Genomic DNA, 23,187 nt, shown 5'->3' on the forward strand with positions numbered 1-23,187 from the left:
CAAACAAATGGGTATACAAAATGTGGTATATCTGTACATTGGAATATTATTTGGCAATATAAAGGAATGAAGTTCTGATAAATGCTACACCATTGGTGAACCCTGAAAATATACTATGAAAAAAGCCAGAAACAAAAAAACATTTTGTGTGATTCCATTTATATGAAATGTCCAGAATAGGTAAATCTATAGAGACAGAAAGTAACTTAATGGTCTAGAGCTTAGGGGATGAGGGGTTGGGGGTGTTAGCTAAAGGATACAGGGCTTCTTTTTAAGGTGATATAAACATTCTAAAAATGATTGTGTTGATTGATGCACATATTTTTAGTGTCATATCTAAAATCCATCGAGTTGTATACTTTAAATGAGTGAATTGTATTATGTGAATTATTTCTCAATAAAGCTATTATTTTTTTATGGATTAAATGTAAATCCCAAACTGGAAAGCACACAATAACTGAAAAGAAAAATTCACCAAATGAGCATAACAGCATATTGGAGATGGCAATTGAAAGAGTCAGTGAACACGAAGACAAATTAATAGAAATTTTACACTGTGAACAGCAAATATAAAAATGATATAAATACGTAAAGTGGTTGAAAGTGAAAGAATGGAAAAATGCATGCCATGCAAATAGGAAACATAAGAAAGCTGGTATGGCTATATTAATATTAGACAAAGTAGGACTCAAGATAAAGAATACTACAAGGGATAAGGCAGGAAATTTCCTGATGATAAAAAGGACAGTTCATTAGGAAGACCTAACAATCTAAATATGTATGTACCTACTAAGAGCTTCAAAATTCATTAAGCAAAAATTAACAGCAATAAAGAAACAGACAAATCCACAAACAGTATTGGACATTTTTAATAACCATCTCTCAGTAACTGATAAGACAAGTAGACAAAAATTCAGCAAGGAAGTAAATGATAAATCATATTGACCTAATCAATGTTTATAAAACACTCTATCCAATAACTACAGAATGTACATTCTATTCAAGTGTACATGGAAAGTACACTAAGGTAGGTATATAGTAGGCTATAAATCCTCAACATTTTTCAAAAGTTTAAAATCTTGCACAATGGAATTAAATTAGAAAGTTATTATAGTAAGATATCTAGGAAACCCACAAACATTTGGAAATTAAATAACACAATTCTATGCAATACTGAAGTCAAAGAAAAAATTCACAAGTTAAATTTAAAACATTTCTGGTGTGCTCTGTAACACCCTTCTGCTGCCTTTTCCAGGGGTGGGAAAAGAGTGGAGACAAAGGCTGACGAGGGTCTAATCTAAATTTAGTCTTTTGCCTTCTTTTAACTCTTAATTTGAAATAACTACAGTTTCAAAAAAAGTTGCAAAGGTAGTACAGAGAGGTCTCACCTATCCTTCACTCAGTTCCCCCCAATAGCTACATCTTAGTAACTGTGTATAGTTACTCAAAACCAGGAAATCTCAAAATCAGGATAGTGACAATGTCACATGTATACATTCCTGTGTGTACATTTGATCATGTGTACATTCATGGAACCATTACCACAATTAAGATACATAACTATCACCACAAATAAGTCTCTTGTGCTATCACTTCATAGTCATACTCTCCCCCTACCATCCCTAAACCCTGGCAACCACTAATTTGTTATATCCATCTCATAATTTTGTCATTTCCAGAATTTTATATAGATGAAATTCTATAGTATGTGGCCTTTTAAGACTGATGTTTTTTCACTCAGCATAATGCTCTTGAAATCCATCCAAGTTACTGCATGTGTCAATAATCCATTCCTTTTTATTGCTAAGTAGTATTCCCTGGTATGGCTATACCACCATTTGTTTAACTAGTCACCTATTGTAGGACATTTTCGTTGTTTACAGTTTGGAGCTCTTACAAATAAAGCCACCGTGAATTTTTCCGTAAAGGTTTTGGTGTGAACGTAAGTTTTCATTTCTCTGGGATAAATGCCAGGAGTGTGACTGCTTGGTTATATGTTAAGTATATGTTTAGTTCGTCAAGAAACCAATGAACTATTTTCCAGAGTGGCTGTACCATGTTACCTCCCCACCAGCAATGTATGAGAGATCTAGTTTCTCTACATCCTCACGAGCATTTGGTATTGTCACTATTTTTTTTTTAATTTTAGCTAACGTAATAGGTGTGTTAAGAATATTTCATTGTGGTCTTAATTTGCATTTCCCTAATAGCTAGTGATGTTTAATGTTGAACATCTTTTTCATGTACTTGTTTGCCATTTGTATAAACCCTTCAGTGAAGGGAAGAGTATCAAAGTCACCTTGGAAAAGAATTATGTGGAATGGGCAATATTGTTGCTGCCATTTTTAGAAAATACAGTCTGATACAGGCTACTTGGAAAAAGTGGATATTAAGCTGATCAGGATTTGGATAGGCAAGTAGCAAGGAAAATCATTTTGAGTGTATAATGTTGTATGTACTCTATCATTAAGAAATTTTAAAGAATGCAGCATTCTTATTTAGTCAAAAATGTATAACCAGAACAAAAGATATGGAGATATGAGGGACAGGGCACACCAATTTCACATAGTAAAACCTCCTGAAAAGATCCTTTATTAATCTATTTCTCCCAAAACTCACTCCCTCTGGTAATTGTCATATCTTGTCAACCTCCATTCCTTCTCCTCTCCTCTGCAGCCCTACACATCAACCTGTCTCTCTTCTCCTTCTTTATAAAAAGGAGAATGTTACTTCCTTAACTTCTCTCAAACTCTTCTAACATCAGTTCAGAAAAAAATAAAAGGATTATATCATAACCATTCATCCTTCGAATGTTAGGGGAGGAAACACATTCCATACGATATGCAAGGTAACCTGGGGGAGGAGCAGGAGTTTTACAAACAGAAAGAGATAATACCCTAATTTTTCACTGGTTTTCAGTATATAAGCAATGCATTTCTGTCTATACATGCCTAATTAAGTGCATTTATGGATTATTAAACGTAACCCTCAAATGATGGCTTGAAAAGGCAAAGAAAAGGCAAAACAAAGATAACACTAACAAAGCAAGCACAATACCAAACAACAAGAAAGCGGATAAATCTCTTCTTCATCAGCCTACCTTCATTTAAAAACAGTAACAGTATAATCAAATCTGGCAAGAAGCCAGCCAAAATAATTTTAAACTACTTCTTAAATTATTTAAATAATTGCAGTTATCATTAACAATGAATTTTATTATGCACTGAGATGTTACTAGTAATACAGGTACATGTATATAATTTATAAATAAATAAAAATAAAGATTAACAGTCAGAAAGGTTTAGAGACCGCTGGGCTAAGGCATGGGTAGCACCATTCTCTCCACCTCTCTTACCCTACACTACTCCCAGGTTAGACTACTTTTATGAAGGTCAGGCTGCTGCTTTAAGCACCTTCACAGATTCCTTGAGTTCCTAAGTTTCTCTGTTCCCTCTTCCCCCAAGGTGCCTGGAGGAAATCTGGCCTTGGGTACCAACTGAATGACTTGAGCCTGTTTTCCTTTGCCTCAATACTAGATAGATTTCCTGAGTTTCCACCTCACAGTCTAGTTCTTCCACTCAACTTCCAGAGCTGGGACCAGAGCCAATCTTCTAGGTTGAATATGGTTCATCATTTTGATCCTGATACCCACCTGGCTGTCCTCTCCCTGGTACCTAGGAAAGAGCCTGGCAGCCTATGTAGCTGGGACAGAACTGAGAACAGGGCAAAGAATGCCAACACCTACAGTTCTAATGAGTCATTTATGATAACTTGCTCTGAGGATAAAGTTCTTAAAATCTAAAGTTAAGAATAAACTTCATTTACAGGTATTTTTAAAAACAATAATGTAGCCTTAATAGAAAAATTAAGAACCATCTATCAAGTACCAAGTGCCTTCCCAATATAAAGATACATTTACACTGATACTTTTTGAGTCCCACATTCTATTGGTCTGTGAGTTCCTTCAAGACAGGGACCATGCCTCATGCACCTTTGTTTCCCCAGGCTTAGCACTGAAAATAATAATTAGTATTATTTGTAACTCTTGCTACTACTTTTTAAACATTGACTATGTGCCAGGCTCTTGCTAAACACAATGCAAATATCCCATTTAATCCTTTTAATAATCTTATTATCCCTCTTCATGGATGAAGAAACTAATCTCACAAGCCCAGTAATTTACCTAAGAATTTAACAACTAATACATGGTTGAACAGGGATTTGAACACAGGCCTTTCTCATTTTGAAACCCAAACTCCTAACAACTAGACTATAATGCCAAGGAGGAAAGAATTGGAGTGGTAGGAAGAGAGAAGCTTGCCACTGCCTTCCAAGCCAGAAGTAAAAGCATGTTGCTACTTAGAAAATGTGACCTCCAGCCATGTTTCCGGCTAATTACAACTTCTCTGGAACTAAAGACACTGGTCATTATACTCTCAGACATAGGAAATCTCTAACATGTGTCACAGCAAAAAATAAGTAGTAGTGACACAGGCATAAAGGTAAAGAAAAAAATATATGAACTTTTGTAAAGGTGGCTGAGGTTACCTTTCCTTGGTGAGTCTAGTTATTTATTGCTGGCACGTAAAGTGAAGCTATTTGCAAATTCATATCTCTTAATTTGGCACAAGGCAGCAATTTAAAGGAAGAAACTATGGGTGGAAAAAAAGAATCACTGCTTACAGCAGCACTTAGAACCAGAGTGATGCAATTTTCATTGCATGTCTCCTCAAGTCGGAGAATTCATTAGCATCTACGTAGTACTTAGGTAATTTCAGACAAAGCAAGTTGCAATATTTAACCATAAGTTCATTTTGCTTTGTAGTTCTATGACTTCACATTAGAAGTTTGAGTACACCAATTACTTCCACATTAAATACAGATATAAAATACCCATTTCACGTTCTTTCTCTTAAGTCTTGATCAATCATAAAATTTTCTCAGTAATAAATTCTCAAGGGTTTATTCTATTTAAGTTAGCTTTAGTCATAAAAATTGGAAAATATACAATATTGCCCTTTTCAATTCTAAATAAATTTTAATTTACACTATTTACACTGGTTTTTTAATGGTAGATAATGCTTAAGGTGACTGACCAGCTCCTAACTGTTCTCACTTCACTGGAAACTAGTCAACAAGGATGGGCCCCATCAACCTGATATGTACTAAATAATCTCACGCTGGCAAGCGCTGACTGATCAGGGGTGGATATATAATCTCAATTCTGTCAATCTGATTCTCTGTCCTGGGGATTTGGAATTGGAACCCAATTCTAATCCGCTAAAGCTGCTTGCTTAAACTGACTTGCTATAGAGAGGACTTTTTTCCCCCAATAAACACTAAGAAGCAAAAGTAACAAAGGTAAAACTTATATACTATTTTAGAGACAAATACCCGTGCTATGGGCTAAATTATGTTACCCCCCCAACCCCCGAATTCATGTGTTGAAATCATAACTCCCAGTACCTCAGAATATAACTGTATTTGGAGACAGATCTTTAAAGAAGCAATTAAATTAAAATGAAGTCATTAGGGTGGGCCCTAATCCAATATGACTGGTGTCCTGATAAAACCAGGAAATCTGGATACAGATACGTACAGAAGGAAGACATGGGGAGAAGATATCCATCTACAAGATAAGGAGAGAGGCCTGGAACAGATTCTTCCCTCATGGCCCTCAGAAGAAACCAACCCTGCTAACACCTTGATTTCAGAGTTCTGTAGGCACAGACTGTAAGAATATAAATTTCTGTTTTTTAAGTCACCTAGTGGTTATCGTTATGGCAGCCCTAGCAAACTAATGAAAACATAAAGGGATGTGTCTTTGTTTGAGTTGCTTAGGATAGAGTATAAAACCCTGAGGGTGTAAGTATCAGAAGAGATAGAAACAAAGGAGATAGTAAAGCTGCTCTGCATGACATCAGAAAAAATTATTTCCCTCCAGAAAAGAGAAGGAGAAAGAATTCAGCAGGGAAGTTTGAAGTGGAAGGACTATTGTGGGTGAAGGTCCAAAGGAAATTTCTCAGGAGTGGTTAAAAATATTCTCAGCAAATAGTACTGATTATATTGCTGTGATATAAACCCCAAAATCTTCAACAAAGTGTATGACATATGGAAACAGGGACCCAGAGCCAGAGGTGACCAGGAGAGCATCACCCTGGCATTCTCCCACCCCCTTATCTCACTGGCCCTCACTCAGAAATCTGCAGAAATCTCATAGAAGTCTCCAGAGTCTCAATGGGTGTGGAATGTGGTTCATGCCAATATTATCTAAATCTCAAGTCCTGGGATATTTTAGCTGACATTTGGATCTGCAAAGAACGGAAAATTAAGTAGATTTGCAGATACATGCAGAAATGAAAGACCATGTGCCCCAAGGAGGGAGAGAATGAGAGTAATGAGGCTTTCTATTTCCTGGTTCAAATTCCTCATTTCGCCAGACTGACTCCCTGCTTTCAAAATACCTACATCCCTTTATTCTTCTTAGGATACCTTTATAACCTCAAAATAAATCTCTGCCTTTTTGGCTTAAAGTATCTCAAGTTAGTTTCATTTGGGACAAAAGAATTTAAGATTTGTAAAATACATGTAAAGGGGTATGAAAAATAAACAGCAAAACCAGGTAGATAATTATGGGAGGTTTTAATCACACCTGCTGCTATTCCAGGGAGAATATTTGATATTACAACATACAGTAAGTATTGGCACTATCTCATTTTTCCAAACTAGTGTCCTGCAGAATACTTCACACGGTAGTAAGTAGGAGGTTAACAAGTATGATAGTATGCTATAAAAAAAAAGAGTGTTCTCAGGTCAAATATGTTTGGGAAATACTAACACAGAATAAATAGCTTCTGAGAAGTAGAGGAAACTTTTTTTTGGAGGGGGTGAATATAAAACTCTTCTTTCCCACTCACTGAGTGGCAGAAAAAAAAAAGTATGTTATTGAAAGGAACTTTAAAAGTAATTATTTCCTTAACAATAACACATATAAATAAAAGTAGCTAAATAATAGAAAAAAATATCAATTTGAGGATCAAAATCTAGTTCACCTCTAAGGCAGTACAATGTAATGATTAAACACATGAGTTCTAGAGATGAGCTGCCAAAACCTCTTTAACTGGGACTTTCCCGGTGGTCCATTGGGTAAGACTCTGCACTCCCAATGCAGGGGGCTTAGGTTCGATCCCTGGTTGGGGAACCAGATCTCGCACGCATGCCACAACTGAGTCTGCATGCTGCAACTAAAAGATCCCACATGCCGCAACAAAGATCCAGCATGCTTCAACTAAGACCTGGTGCAGCCTAAATAAATAAAATTAATTAATTAATTAATTTTTTAAAAAACTGTTTATTTCCTCATCTGTAAATATTTTAACACCTACCTTATAATGTTTTATGATAATTAATGAGTTACTGTATAAAAAGTGCTTAGAGGTGACAAGTACCCTAAATTATTAGTTATTATTATGAAAAAGCTATAGTCCCAACACAATATTGAAGGAGAACAAAGTTGGAGGACTGACACTACTGGACTTCAAGACTTACTATAAAGCTACAGTAATCAGGACAGTGTGGTATTGGCAAAAGAATAAACGAGCAGATTAATAGAACAGAATAGAGCCGAGAAGTAGGCCCACATAAATACAGTCAACTGATATTTGACAATGGAATAAAGGATATACAATGGAGCAAAGAAGAGATTTTTCAACAAATTATGCTGGAACAACTGGACATGCAAAAATATGAATCTAGACACATACCTTACACTCTTCACAAAAATTAACACAAAATGAATCATAGACCTAAATGTAAAATGCAAAACTATAAAATCCTTAGATGATAACATAAGAAAAACCTAGATGACCGTGGATATATCAATGACCTTTTTTCAGCTAAATTGAGGTGATGATTTGATATATATATACATATATATATATATACATTGTAAATGGATTCCCACCATCAAGTTAATTAACACATCCATCACCTCATATATTTACCTTTTTATTTATTTTTTAATTTTTGGTGAGAACACTCAAGTTTTACCTTTTCAGCAAATTTCAATTATACAGTACAGTATTATCAGCTATAGTCACCATGTTATATCTTATGTCTTCAGACTTTATTCATCTTATAACTGAAAGTTTGTACCCTTTTACCAGCCTCTCCTATTTCCCCAACCCCCAAGTTCCTGGCAACCACCATTCTACCCTCTTTTCCTATGTGTTCAAATTTTTTTTAAGTGATATCATACAGTATTTGTCTTTGGCTTATTTCACTTAGTATACTCATACTGCTTTCCAGGTTTACCCATGTTGTTGCAAATGGCAGAATTTCCTTCTTTCTCGTGGCTGAATAATATCCCATTTGTCTATTCTGTCCCATTGATCTATGTGTCTGTTTTTTTTGTCTTTTTTTTTTTGTCTTTTTTTTCCCTATGTGTCTATTTTTATGCCAATATCATTACTGCTTTGATTACTATAGCTTTGTAATATAGTTTGAAATCAGGGAGCATGATGCCTATAGCTTTGTTCTTCTTTCTCAAGATTGCATTGACTACTTGGGGTCTTTTGTAATTCTACACAAATTTTAGGATTGTTCCATTTCTGTGACAAATGCTGCTGGAATTCTGATAGGGATTGCATTAAATCTGTAGATCACTTTGGGGAGTATGGACATTTTAACAATATCAATTCTTCCAATCCATGAACATGGAATATCTTTCCATTTATTTCTGTCTTCTTCAATTTCTTTCATTAACATTTTATATTTTCAGTGTACAGAGCTTTGTCCTCCTTGGTTAAATTTATTCCTGAGTATTTTATTCTTTTTGATGCAATTGTAAATGGGATTGTTTTTTAATTTCTCTTTCCATTAGTTTGTTGTTAGTGTATAGAAACTCAACTGATTTTTGTACGTTAATTTTGTGTCCTGATACTTTACTAAATAAATTTGTTAGCCCTAACAGTTTTTTTTTTTTTTTGGTGGAGTCTTTAGGGTTTTCTATATACTATATATCATCTGCATACAAAGACAATTTTACTTCTGCCTTTCTTATTTTCATGCCTTTTATTTCTTTTTCTTGCCTTATTGCTCTGGCTAGGACTTCCATTACTATGTTGAATGAAAGTGACAAGAGTTGGCATCCTTGTCTTATTCCTGATCTTAGAAGACAATCTTTTAGCTTTTCACTGTTGAGTATGATGTTAGCTGTGGGCTTGTCACATATGGCCTTTATTATATTGAGGTACGCTCCTTCTATATCCAATTAGATGAGAGTTTTTACCATGAAAGGATGTTGAATTTTGTCAGATGCTTTTTAGATATCTACTGATATGATAATATGATTTATATCCTTCATTTTGTTTAATGTGGTATATCACATCTATTGATTTGCATATGTTGAAACATCCTTGCATTTCAGGAATAAATCTCACTTGATCATGGTGTATAATTCTTTTCATGTACTGTTGAATTTGATTTGCTAATATTTTGTTGAGGAATTTTGCATCTATACTCATCAAGGATATTGGCCTGTAATTTTCTTTTCTTATAGTGTCTTTTCTGGCTTTGGTACCAAGACAATGCTAGCCTTATACAATGAGTTTGGAAGTATTCCCTCCTCTTCCATTTTTTAGGCGAGTTGGAGGACTGGTATTAATTTTTCTTTCAGTGTTTGTTGGAATTCACGAGTGAAGCCATCTGATCCTGGGCTTTTATTTGCTGGGAGGTTTTTTATTACTGATTCAATAAGTAACTGGCCTGTTCAGATTTTCTAATTCTTCGTGATTCAGTCTTTTTTTTAAAAAAAATGTGATCTTTACTATTTATCTTTTTTTTAAATATTTATTTATTTGGTTGCACTGGGTCTTAGTTGTGGCAGGCAGACTCCTTAGTTGCGGCACTCGGGCTCCTTAGTTGTGGCATGTGAACTCTTAGTTGCAACATGCATGTGGGATCTAGTTTCCTGACCAGGGATTGAAGCCAGGCCCCCTGCATTGGGAGCACCACCGAGCCACCAGGGAAGTCCCCGTGATTCAGTCTTGATAGGTGTACGTTTCTAGGAATAACCATATCTTCTAGGTCATCTGCTTTGTTGGTGTATAATTGTTCATAATAGTTTCTTAATAATCCTTAGTATTTCTGTTATCAATTTTAATGTTTCCTTTTTCATTTCTGATTTTATTTATTTGAGTGTTCTTTGTTTAGCTAAAGGTTTGTCAATTTTTTATCTTTTGAAAAAACCAACTCTTAGTTTCATTGATCTTTTATATTGCCTTTTTAGTTTCTATTTTATTTATTTCTGCTCTGATATTTGTTATTTTCTTCCTTTTGTTAACTTTGGGCTTACTTTGTTCTTCTTTTTCTAGTTCCTTAATATGTAAAGTTAGGTTGTTTATTTGAGATTTTTCTTTTTCCATAACATAGTTGTTTATCACTATAAACTTCCCCCTTAGAACTGCTTTTGCTACAACCTGTAAGTTTTGGTATGCTGTGTTTCCATTTTCATTTGTTTCATGATTTTTTTAATTTCCCTTTTATTCTTTGAGCCATTGGTTTTTCAGGAGTGTGTTATTAAATTTCCATGCATTTGTGAATTGTCTAGTTTTCCTCCTGTTACTGATATCTAGTTTCATACCATTGTGGTCAGAAAAGATACTTGGTATGGTTTCAATCTTCTTACATTTGCTAAAGTTTGTTTTGTGACCTGTATGTGATCTATCCTGGAGAATATCCCATGTGCACTTGACAAGAATGTATATTCTGCTGCTGGATGGAATGTCCTGTATGTCTGTTAGGTCCATCTGGTCTAATGTGAGTGGAATGTGCTATATATGTCCATTAGGCTCATCTGATCAAATGTGTAGTGTAAGACCAATGTTTCATTGTTGATTTTCTGTCTGGATGTTCTATCCATTGTTGAAAGTGGGGTACTGAAGTCCTCTACTTTTTTTTTTTCAAATGAGTGAGGATGTTACTGGGAGTGGGATTAAAGTTTAAGGAAAGTAAACCATGAAATGTCAGAACAGAAAAGGACCTTGGAGAGTATCTAGCCCAAAGCCCTTATTTTACAGAAATGGAAGCTAATGCTTAGAGAAAAGAACAAATTTGCTCAGGTCACCAAGTCAAATAGAATTTGGTTGAATTCATGCAATATACATTTATTGAATGCCGACTTTATGCCAGGAAGACCTTATGCTAGGTGTTGGAAGTACATTGGAGAACAGGCAGACATAGGCCCTGACCTCACTGAGTTTGTTTTTGAATTGAGCTATACTTGACGTATAACATTTTATTCGTTTCACATGCACAACATAATGATTTGATATATGTATATATCGCAAAATGATCACAATAAGTCTATTAACATCCATAACCACACATAGTTACTCATTTTTCTTTTGATGAGAACTTTTAAGATCTACTCCCTTAGCAACTTTCATATATACAGTACAGTTTACAGCTTTTGAGTTTGCTGTGGTCCCACTTGTTTATTTTTGCTTTTGTTGCCTTTGATTTTGATGTCAAATGCAAAAAACATCACCAAGACCGATGTTAAGCTGCTTACCACCTATGGTTTCCTCTGGTAGTTTTATAGTTTCAGGTCTTACATTCGAGCCTTTAATCCATTTTGAGTTGATTTTTTTGTATAGTGTTATACAGTTGGTACAGTTTCACTCTTTTGCATGTGGCTGTCTAGTTTTCCAAGCACCATTTATTGAAGAGACTGCCCTTTCCCCATTGTACATTCTCAGTTCCTTTGTCATAAATTAATGGACAACATGCATAAACTCCCCTAATATTACTGTACTGCTGTGTATTTCTCCCTAAAAATCTGTTAATATTTGCTTTATATATTTAGGTATTTATATATTTATGTTGGGTGCATAAATATTTACAATTGTTATACCCTTTTAATGAACTGACACTTCTATCATTATATAATGACCATCTTTGTCTCTTATTATAGTGACTGAAAGCCTGTTTTGTTTGAGATAAATATGGCAACCTCTGCTTTCTTTTGGTTTCCATTTGCGTAGAATATCTTTTCCCATTCCTTCACTTTCAGTCTATGTGTGCCCTTAAAGCTGAGGTGAGTCTCTTTGTAGGCAGCATTAGTTAGTTGGGACATGTTTTTTTGTTTTTTTTTTAAAGATTGATTGATTGATTGATTGCTATGTTGGGTCTTCGTTTCTGTGCTAGGGCTTTCTCTAGTTGCGGCAAGCGGGGGCCACTCTTCATCGCGGTGTGTGGGCCTCTCACTATTGTGGCCTCTCTTGTTGCGGAGCACAGGCTCCAGACGCGCAGGCTCAGTAGTTGTGGCTCGTGCCTCGTTGCTCCGCGGCATGTGGGATCTTCCCAGACCAGGGCTCGAACCCGTGTCCCCTGCATTAGCAGGCAGACTCTCAACCACTGCGCCACCAGGGAAGCCCCATGTTTTTTTATTTATTCAGCTACTTTATGTCTTTTGATTGGATAATTGAGTCCATTTACATTTAAATTATTGATAAGTATGGACTCACTATTGCCATTTTGTTCACTGTATTCTGAATATTTTGTAATTCCTTTGTTCCCTCTCTTCCTTTGTGATTTGGTGATTTTCTGTAGTGGTGTGCTTAGATTCCTTTCTCTTTATCTTTTGTGTGTCTACCATAGGTTTTTTGCTTTGTGGTCACCATGAGGCTTACATAAAACATCTCATAGTTAAAATAGTCTGTTTTAAGCTGATAACAACTTAACTTCAAACACATACTAAAGCTCTACATTTTTATTCTCCCCCCCAGCCAACATTTTGTTTTTGATATCACAATTTACATCTTTTTACCTTGTGTATCCATTAACAAATTATTATAGTTATAGTTATTTTTAATACTTTTGTCTTTTAACCTTCTTACTAGATTTATAAATGAGTTACCTACCACGATTACAACATTAGAACATTCTGAATTTAACTATATATTTTACCTCACAAATTTTAGTATGTTGTTTTTATTACCATTTATCTCAAAATACTTCCTAATTTCCCATTTTATTTCATCATTGACCCATGAGTTATTTAAGAGTGTGTTACTTAGTTTACAAGTATTTGGAGATTTTCCACACATCATTCTTGTACTGACTTCTAATTTAATTCTCCTGAGCTCAAAAACATACTTTGTATGATTTGAATCTATTTAAATTTGAGACATTTTAGAACACAGAACACGGTCTAACTTGGTAAATGTTCCATGTACATTTGAAGAAACACATGTGCATTCAGTTGTTTTTAGGCTGAGGGATCTACAAATGTCAATTAAACCAAGATTGTTGATAGTGTTGTCTTCTACACTCTTACTGATTTCTTGTCTACTTATGTATCAATTTTTGAGTAAGGGTTGTTGAAATCTCCAAATACAGTTACTAAATATAATTATGGATTTGTTCTGTTATCCTTTCTATCAGCCTTTGCTTCACATATTTTTTTTATTTACATGATTAGATGCATAAATGTGTAGGATTATTAGGTTTCCTTGATGAATTCACCCCTTTATCATTTTGAAATCACCATTTTTGTCCTCAGTAATATTCTCTGATCTAAAACCTATTTTGTCTGATTAATATAGCCACTCCAGATGTCTTTTGATTAGTGTTAGCATGGCATACTTTTTTGATCCTTTTACTTTTAACCTCTCTGCGTCTTTATATCTAAAAATATGTTTATTGAGGGGAGTACACAGTTGGGTTTTGCATTTTTATCCAATCTGACAATCTCCATAAGACCACTAAACTCTACCTGAGGAATCCCTCTCTTCTCTATGGCCTGGATACTCTCTCCTGGCAGTAAGCTGGAGTGATTGTGGGACTCACCTTGTTTACTCTCTCCCTAGAGATAACTGTTCTTTGTTGACTGATGCACAATGTCTTGAAACCAATTGTTTTATACATTTTACCCTCGTTGTTTTTTAGGTGGTAGGGTAAATCTGATTCCTATATCTTCATCTTGGCTGGAAGCAGAAATATTAATGCTTCACTCTTAATGTTTTATCACCTACAACCTTCTTCAAAGGAATGTTCTCAGGTTACTAGAACCACTTCTCATGGAGAGCTGAAAGTGCCTGGAAGTTTACAAATCCCTGGAGCAGCCAGTAGGCAGTGACTGGTTCAGGAGTACGAAAGCCTGTTCCTTTGCCTCTAGGTGGGATAAATTCTTTCTTTGTAATTTATGCTCCAGCGCTCCCTGGCACCAGGTTGAGCTAAAATCATACCCTCGCTTTTCTTATTCTCCTTTCTGGTCCTTCCTTCCTCACTCCCTAATTAGTTTCATATCGGAGCACATTTCTAATAAATCACTTGAATGTGAATCCATATTTCAGTGTCAACTTTTGGAGAATATACAATCAAAAATTAACTTGCATTTTAAAATTTCTCTTCTGTAAAATGTCTCCTTGATTGGTCTACCTTGCTTTTGCTCCCATATTTTTTTGAATTGTTCACTTGCTCAAAAGAACTTTCGAATAAAAGTGTTGAGCTGAATAGATATTTAGAATATATCCAATCACACTCCCTCATTTAATAAATGAATGAAGCAATTGAGGCTCAGGATGTTAAATAAATAACTAATCCATGTTTCCATACTCTAAGGACAATTGAGGCAAGCTCAAAATCAGGTTTTCCTGATTTGGGTTTATTCAAGTGAAACATGCTCTTAACTTCATTGTAATCAGGTTTTACTAGCTGTTGGATAGTATGTTGCAAACTTTTACGTATGAATATTGGCAGATATGAATGTTTATGCAAACTTTTTCTGCAGGTGCAAGTTTGTACTTGTACCAGTTTGACTGCCTTCCTCATTTTATGATCTGTGAACATTAACCCTTGGTAAAGGGTAAAGTGAACACTTGCATTTAAGAAAATCTTTTAAATTTAAATCTAAAACCAAAAACTAATCATATTCACATCTCTTTCTCTCCTCTTCTCTCTCTCTCTCTCTCCCCCTCTGCCCCACTTCCCTTTTCTTCTCTCAATCATAGCCAATGTGAATTTGAAGTAAAAATCACAGAGTCTTCAATAACTTACTAGTGTGCAGTGACCCTATAGAGTGCTGTGGTCTTGGGACTGGTGGCCATGTTGAACTTTAAGCAAAGAGAAGACATGGAGCTACTTCTGGATTCCATATTTCATCTTTTTCAGTTTATTCTTATTTTGTAACACATCCTTCAGTACTTTCTTAATTTTACTTTCTGGTAGATTTCCTCAATTTTATCTTCCAACTCCTGTTGACTTTATTTCTGCCACCATATTTTTACTTTCCAATATCTCTTTTTTATTCTCCAAAAGTTCCACTTTTAGATAGACTTCTGTTCCTGTTTCATGTATTCAGTATCTTCTCTTGTTTCTTTGAAGAAATTCATATAGTGGATATTTTAAATTATTATTATTCTGTTCCCTACACTATTTTCTGTAAGTTTTTATCTACTGGTTTCTTTTTGTCTCTTTCATGTTAGATACTCTCTGTATCTTAGAATGAGGCATAAAAATACCGATTTGCAACTCTGTGTGCCTAGGTGGGACTTATGTATTTATATTAGGGTGATGTTGACAGGTAGGCTTAACATTAGAGTAGGGTTTCTCATCTTTGGCACTACTGACATTTTGGATCAGAAAATTATGTAGGGAAGCAGTGAGGAAGGTGGAGGATGTGCTGTCCTGTGCATTGTAAGATGTTTAGTAGCATCCCTGACCCTTATCCAATAGGTGCCAGTAGCACAACTCTCTCCTACTTTCCCCAGTTGTTTACAATCAAAAATTTCTCCAGATATTGCCAAATGGCCCCTGGGGGCAAAATCATCCCTAGTTAATAACCACTGCCTTAGGGTGATGAGAGTCTTGAGAGTTTCTTGGAGAGAAATTCTCCAGTTTTCTGCTTTCAGGGTGAGGAGTATGAACCTGGTTATCAGCATTCAGAAGCCATGCAGCGGAATGGATCTGGCCATCTCACTATTCAATATAGAAACTTTGACCTAATCTCTGTGGTAGGCAGAATAATGGTCGCTCAAAGATGTCCACATCCTAATCCTGGGAACCTGTGAATATGTTCTGTTACATAGTAGAGGAGAATTGAGATTGCAGATAAAATTAAGGTTGATAATCAGTTGACCTTAAAATGGGGAGATTATCCTGGATTATACAACTGGATTTAAATATGAAAGAGGAAGGCAGCAGAAGCAATGTCAGAATGATGCAATATAAGAAAGAGTTGACTGGCCACTGCTGGCTTTGAAGATAGGAAGGGGCCATGAGCCAAAAACACAGGCAGCCTTTAGAAGCTGGGAAAGACAAGAAGACAGATTCTCCCCTAGAGCTTCCAGAAAAGAATTCAACCTGGCTGACTCTCTGTATCTTAGAATGTCAACCCTGCTGACAACCCTGCTGATTTCAACCCAGTGAGACCCATTTTGGACTTCCGACCCCCAGATCTGTAAGATAATAAATATGTGTCCTTTTAAACCACTAAGTTTCTGGCAATTTGTTACAGCAGCCTTAGGAAACTAATACAATCTCATTACTTTACCATTTACCCTCAGCTCTGCCCGGTATTCTCAAGTCCAAAACCAACCTGGGACAATCTCTCCCAGCATGAATCAACAAGTCCTACCTGTCTTTCATCAACGTTGAAGAGGGGCAGTCTCCAGGCTTCTGGGCTGGGGAAGGGATCTAGGGAGCAAACTGTTCCTTAAGCATATTTTCAACCAATCCTCTACTTCAAACTCCGCCCCCCCCCAATACCCAAAGACTATTTAGAGGTACCTTATGCCTCCAGTTCCTGAAGTTTTGCAGGATTCTGCGGAAGAGACAGACTTGCTTTTATTATTGCAAGTAGACTTCCTCCTTCTCTGTTCTGCTAAATCAGTCACCACTCATCCTCATTCCCTCTTCCAAAATTTATGGACACCTCTCGTCTGCTACCTCTCATATTCTTTTTGATCCTTAAGAGTTCATGCTGTTTTGATTCTTTACTATCATTTTAGTAGACTTTAAGAAATAATGGAAATAAACACCCATGTTCAACTACTATGTTTAACTATTCTTATTTTTAGCTGACAAAATTTTATTGGGCCCTCACTGTGTACTAGATTTTTGGATAAAGCCTCATGTGAGTTACATTATTTGAATTTTACAATAACCCTAGGGGTTAGATACTACCACTTACATTCACATTTTATAAATGAAAGAGATGCCTGATTTAGGTGACAAAGCTAATATGGAAGAGAATTGGGATGGAACCCAAGTCTATTTGACTTCCAAGCCTATTTTCCCAACCAATTATGCAATCTTGCTAATTTTCACAAGTTACACTCTAGAGCAGGGGTCAAATCCAGCCTGTCACTTGTTTATGAAATTTTATTGGAACACAGCCACTCCCATTCATTGACTACTCTTTATATCTGCTTTTGTGCTACAATGTTAGAGTTGAATAGCTAAAACAGAAACAATCTGGCCCACAAACCCTAAAATACTTAATCTCTGATCCTTTATGGAAAAATCTGCTGACACCTGCTATAGAAAATAACCTTATTACTAAGTGTTGAGGTCATGGTGTCCTCAGGTACCTAAAACTTTTGTTACTTCTATCAAAGGCATTCTTTTTATTGTTCCCTCAACCTTTTGTTACCCTGCAGATAGCAATCTTTGGTCATGGTTAAAAAGGAAAGTCTCTAAACCAATCTCCTTTGTAATCTCCTATACTCAGTCATACTTGCTCCCTTTTCTGTGCTACTACCTCAGTTATTCTAATTACAGTACTTAATGCAGTTTGATTCATATAACACTTACTAGTTGTGATTCCCCTGGGATCTAGCAAGTGTTGTCCCTGAGTAGGTATTTCCTCAATAAGCATTTATTAAACACTTTCTAAGTGTCTGTGCTAGACACTAGAGATACAAAGATGAATATGGCAATTTGTGATTAATATAGTCTATTTAATTAGGCACAAAAATAGAAAAGAAGCTGAGCACCAGAGGCTGAGCCCATGCCCCTGCAACAACTGCAGCAGGATCACTGTAAGTATCAATACTTGGATAACAGCCCAGACCTACTCAATCAGAATCTCTGGAGGTAAGGTCCAGTAATCTCTGGAGGTGAGGTCCAGTATAAACTTCAGGTTATACTTAAGCAGGAAAGTTGTAGAATCACTCCATCAGTAGATAGAAAAGACTGTTTCTAAATGTGTATCATGAGAGAGTAAGAACAAATCTCACATGATCTCTCTTAATACAAACCAATTTTTGTCAAAATGTGATCTTGTGTTGCTCACTTCCTCCATCCAAACGATTAGTAGACGTGTTTAACTGGGAATCTGGACATTGCTCCTATCTCTTACTAAATTTGTCTTTTTTCACCATTGTAACCCTGTACCTGGCACAGTTCCTGGCATATAGTAGTTATCATGAATTTGTGTTCAACTGTTGAATATCCAAAGTAAAACCTCTCCAAGTTGTCCTAGTATGTAGAAATAGGAGTTTTTCCAATTTTAAGACTGGAATGGTATGAGGATCATTTGAGTACAGGAAAGATAACACACCCAGGCAAATGTTTGGTCAATCCACATCTTGTTTTCCTCCCTCTAGAAATGCTTCCTTCAAACTCTCAAGGCCACTGCCCTTGTGGGGAATATCAACACCCCCTCAAGGCTGAGCTAGACCAAGTGGACTAGTGGAAAGGTCAGGCATTATGGATTCTTCTTCATTGTAATCTCTTTCTAGAGGCTTTAGTCTGCAGAGCCATGGAGTACATTTAAAAAAGGATTACCTACCTCTGAGTCTGAGGATGACAGACTCTCAAGTTATCTACAATGAGAGGTTTGTAACAATGGACGTTTGCTGTACCTGACACAGATCTACCCCTCCCACTAGAACTCTGAATTATTTTGCTGGAGGCTACAACATTCTGAGCAGTTTGTTGGGAGTTGACGGGAGGTGGGGATAACTCACCTGGTACAAGCTTAGCAGAGCTGAGCCGCTGCAGCTTGTTGGGCTAGCCTTTGATGCAGACTGGTTGGACGGGTTCTGGATCTAAAGAAGAACCGGTCTGACTGGCCTGTTGTGCCAACATATTCTGGTGTGATTCCATGTTCCACAGACGGTAGAAACCTGCCCAGCCAGTTAAATGAAAGGCATATTAGGTTATCCACTGCACGCCTTATATAGCTTAGATGCAGCAGAACTCTTCCACATAGCAGTAGTGTCTAGCAAACTCTAGCGTGGTCCACAGAGGTGTCTCCCACTGATTTACTGTGTAAGTTCATAGCTTCAGGGAAAGTCAGCAGTGAAACACCTTCTGCTTTTGGCCAAGAGCAGACGTTTTCTAAACAAATGGAAGGGTAAGTTAATATATATTTTATCTTTCTCAATTTTCTATGCACTTTTAGAAATTTAAGTTCAGAAATGATGTTTAAGAAGATATCTATTTTTAACATGGTAATACCTGCATTATATCTTTTATATAAAGCTGGTTAGATATTTTTATAATACTTGCATATATGTTCATTGATTTGCTTGGATAAATGTTATTTGGTATATAATCACTTTTGCTATACTTTTTGTAAGTTGGGCATGGCTATGGTTATTAAGAAAGCTGGGTTGAATAATTTTGCTAAATATATTTCACCTGTTAATGTTGCATCTTAAGCTATCTACTTCTTTGATAATATACTATTATGTTTTACAGACTGTTGCTATATGGTAACATTTTATATGGCAAATCTAATTGTGGATAAAATAATAATTGCCTTTTTAAGGCATTAAAAAAAATAGTGCTGGCCTGCTTGGTGATCCTCAGTACATAAAAAGAACAATTCACAGCAAGAAGTGAGGAGTGTGAAAAACAAAGATTGTGGAATCTGGTAACTGATTAACTATTGGAGCTCAAAAGCACTTGCTGAGCTGAATAGAAAGGAATGAAGACAGGTTTTGTCATGCCTATTAGGTCTGAAAACCTTTTTAGGTTAAAGAATATTTGGATCTTCCTTTAATTTATATTATATTTTAAAATAATTCTTTTACCTCTCATTTTCATTGATCCAATTAATTTATTTTAGTAATTTGTGTCACTTGAAATGAAAGTTATAAATCCCTTTATTTTGGCATACCCTTAGTTATTAATATTAGGAACTGAATGTACACACCTTCTGGGCATTCAATCTAACATAACAGCTGACACATGAACTTTACCTGGGAATTAAAAATTGCTTTTTAAAACAGATTTATACTAAATACTTTGCCTTCAAGGACTATCTGTAGGCCATCATATGATTTGCCTTGAACTGAGCAAGACAGATGCATCCTTTTCATTGTCCCTTTAGAGTCTTCACTTTGTCATTATGTTCAGACTCAAAGGCTGTAAGAGTTTCTTCAGGATGTTAATAAAGAATTTTTAAAAAGTGAGAATAAATGTTCAAATGAGATTGCAGTTTTTGCAGGGAAACCTTTTGGATGCTTGCCTACTCCAAGGCAATTCTGCATAAAACTTCTGATATTCAGCTGAATTTCTAAAACAGCTATGTAATGTTGAATCTGCAAAAGGAATGTGCTGATTCAGCAAACCAAAAATTAATTTTATTCAGCATAAACTGTATTTGGACAATTTTTGGAGAATATGGACCAAAATTTTTAGTTAGTTGAATTTTTCTCTTTTCAGTTAGTTTTCAGGCTAAATATAGATATATGTCACTAGAGTATAGTTTTAGTGGTTCTGGTAACTATATTATATATAGTAACTTAAAATTTTTAAATCTTACTATGTTTAAAATACAGGGCTTGCTCTTCAAAGATAAACTTAATTTGGGATTCCAACTTATTTATTAAGCGTTTTTTATGTTTATGGTTTTGAGGAAAGCTATTTAGGAACTAGATATATACTTCATATAAAATTTGTGCGTAAAATTTCAAGTCTAACTCTACATTTTGGGGGAGGAGTCAACAGTTTTCACTTAATGGATTTTTAGTTTCAAATATATGAAAGTCCTATTAAATATGACTTTTATGTATTTTCCATAAATTGATTCCTTTAAAATATTGATACATTGTGATGTTTTGATTAAAATTAAGGATACGTGGATTTATCTATCAAATTAGGAGTCTGTGTTTGTACACGTATGTGCGTATGTATTTTACATAGCCCTGCATTATCTGAGGGCCCAGGTCAAAAAGTATTCTAGTCATTTAAAAATCTTTTTATTCTCTAAGTCTAGTTAGGGACGCATTCCTCTGTCTTTATTCCTGGCAACAGTTTCACACAATGACTCTTTTTGTCAACCATGCTAGCTTTCTTTACAACTATAACCTCTTTCCTTCCTGAATATATTCATGTGTTTCCTACCAAAAGCACTTAGAGAATCATGACATTTTTGAGCTAGAAGGACTCTTTAAGAATAACTAATGAATTCAACTTCTCACTTTTTAGTTGAATGAAAAGCCCCCAAACGTAGCTAAATCACTACTATACAATCTAAGGGTAGAGGTGGTACCAGAACATCCCAGCTTCCTGATAGCAGCCCAGACGAATATTTGTTTCACTGCTCTACATTGATTCTTCTGACTACTACATGAAATCTGTTGTGAGTTCTAAAGGATTTGTAAAAAGGTAAAATTTTGTTGTATAAGTTATTTTAAGGAATATTTACTGAACCAAGACATTATTTGCTTTTATATTTTAATCTATATAATTATTGCCCCCAAACTTCTTTGGTATAGTGGCGGAACTTATGGGGTTGCCATTGGCAATGAAGATGACAACCTCTTCAAAACCTAATCTCTTAGTACCGTCACAAAATTGTGAATCAAAATCATAAGAGTACCTCACATTCCTTTATATTTGCCCAGATTATTTGTGGATCCTGCTGTCATTTTCTGACTTATTATTACTTTAAACTGTCTCAACTGTTTATTTTCTTAGTATGTATTATTCTTGTATTGTTTTAATCACTCTTATATGGATATAGTTTAGGATTTGCTTAAGAAGGTTGTACTTCTAAAATTTGGTTAGAATTGACAGGAAAATTTCAATAAGGTTATGAAGCCCAGAATTGCAGGACTCAAAACCCATCTTAGAGGGGACAAAACCTGTTATTTAAAGGGTGAGCTCTTAATAGAGTGCTTTGAGCACAAGTGCTCGAAAATGCTTTAAATGTCTTTAACTTGAGGAATTCCAAGGAAATAGGACCAGAGAAAGCTTGAGAACCAAAGGCTCAAATTTTTCAATTCTGATTCTTGGAGCTAAAAATTAATTCTCCTAAGCCCCTTCTCTTTTTACAGGTAAAATCTTACCAGAGGGATGTTTCTAAATTTGGTAAAGTTAGTTCAGTCCAAGTGGACTCTGGAAAATAATTACTTCCATTTGTTTCTTGTCTTTACAATCAAGAAAAAAGGTAGTATATTGAAAAACATATGGGTTTTTGAGCCAAACTGAGATGGGTTTGAATACTGACTCTGCTACAAGCTAGTTTACCCTTGGGAATTATTTAACACTGAGTTCTCTTTTCTCCATCTGTAAATTAAGGAAACAAATACCATTCTCTAAGAGTTGTAGGAAAGATCAAATGAGATATTCTGTGTAAACATCTAGCAGAGTTTCTAGAACATAGTAGGTGTAGCACGTCAATATTCTTCCCACCTCTTTAATAGAATATATAATAAATTTCAACAAATAGTTTGAGTAAGAGAAGTCAAACCTTAACTTAGAATATACATTTTCTTTTGATCAGAGATAAAATTAAATCAGCAACCTTGGAAAGCATTAAGATTTAATATTGGAAAACATTTTAATCTTATTAAATTAAAAAAATTAGAAACCCATATAATTGCATCCAATTAAAGAATCACTTCAAAGATGCCTTTGTTAAACGTATTCTGAGAGCAATATACCAAGGTGATTAAAAGGCTTAATTTTTAAAAATTCAAATTTCAATCCTCTATACCAAAAGAAGGAATTGTGACATAGTCCAAATTATACCTTGCTTGTGCCTAGTATCTGAGTTTTTCAAAGGCATTTTACATCTATTTATATCTATTGTATTATTTCATATATCAGATTAGTTGGCCAAGGATTTCTATATGCTCTAAGGATTGTGCTTTCTACTACCAATTGAATTATTTCTTCAGGGTTCTAGAGTATGTTTTTTCCTCCAAAAGATTCTCTTAGGAATTA

At 35.3% G+C, this 23,187-nt stretch overlaps 1 protein-coding gene across 5 annotated transcripts in view; it reads left to right on the forward strand.

The window, feature by feature from the left end:
* Positions 1–19,143: 19,143 nt before the first annotated feature.
* RBBP8 (RB binding protein 8, endonuclease) overlaps positions 19,144–23,187 on the forward strand; it is a 98,477-nt gene continuing 94,433 nt past the window's right edge. For 3 of the 5 annotated variants that reach the window (XM_059893997.1, XM_059893999.1, XM_059893998.1), the window contains exon 1: positions 19,148–19,363. The gene's annotated coding sequence lies outside the window, so the exon portion shown is untranslated. Of the gene's footprint in view, positions 19,364–23,187 lie in introns of all 5 variants that reach the window. The other 2 variants (XM_059894000.1, XM_059894001.1) reach the window with 2 other exon arrangements.

Source organism: Balaenoptera ricei, chromosome 14 (assembly GCF_028023285.1).
Source record: "Balaenoptera ricei isolate mBalRic1 chromosome 14, mBalRic1.hap2, whole genome shotgun sequence".
Lineage (NCBI taxonomy): Eukaryota > Metazoa > Chordata > Mammalia > Artiodactyla > Balaenopteridae > Balaenoptera > Balaenoptera ricei.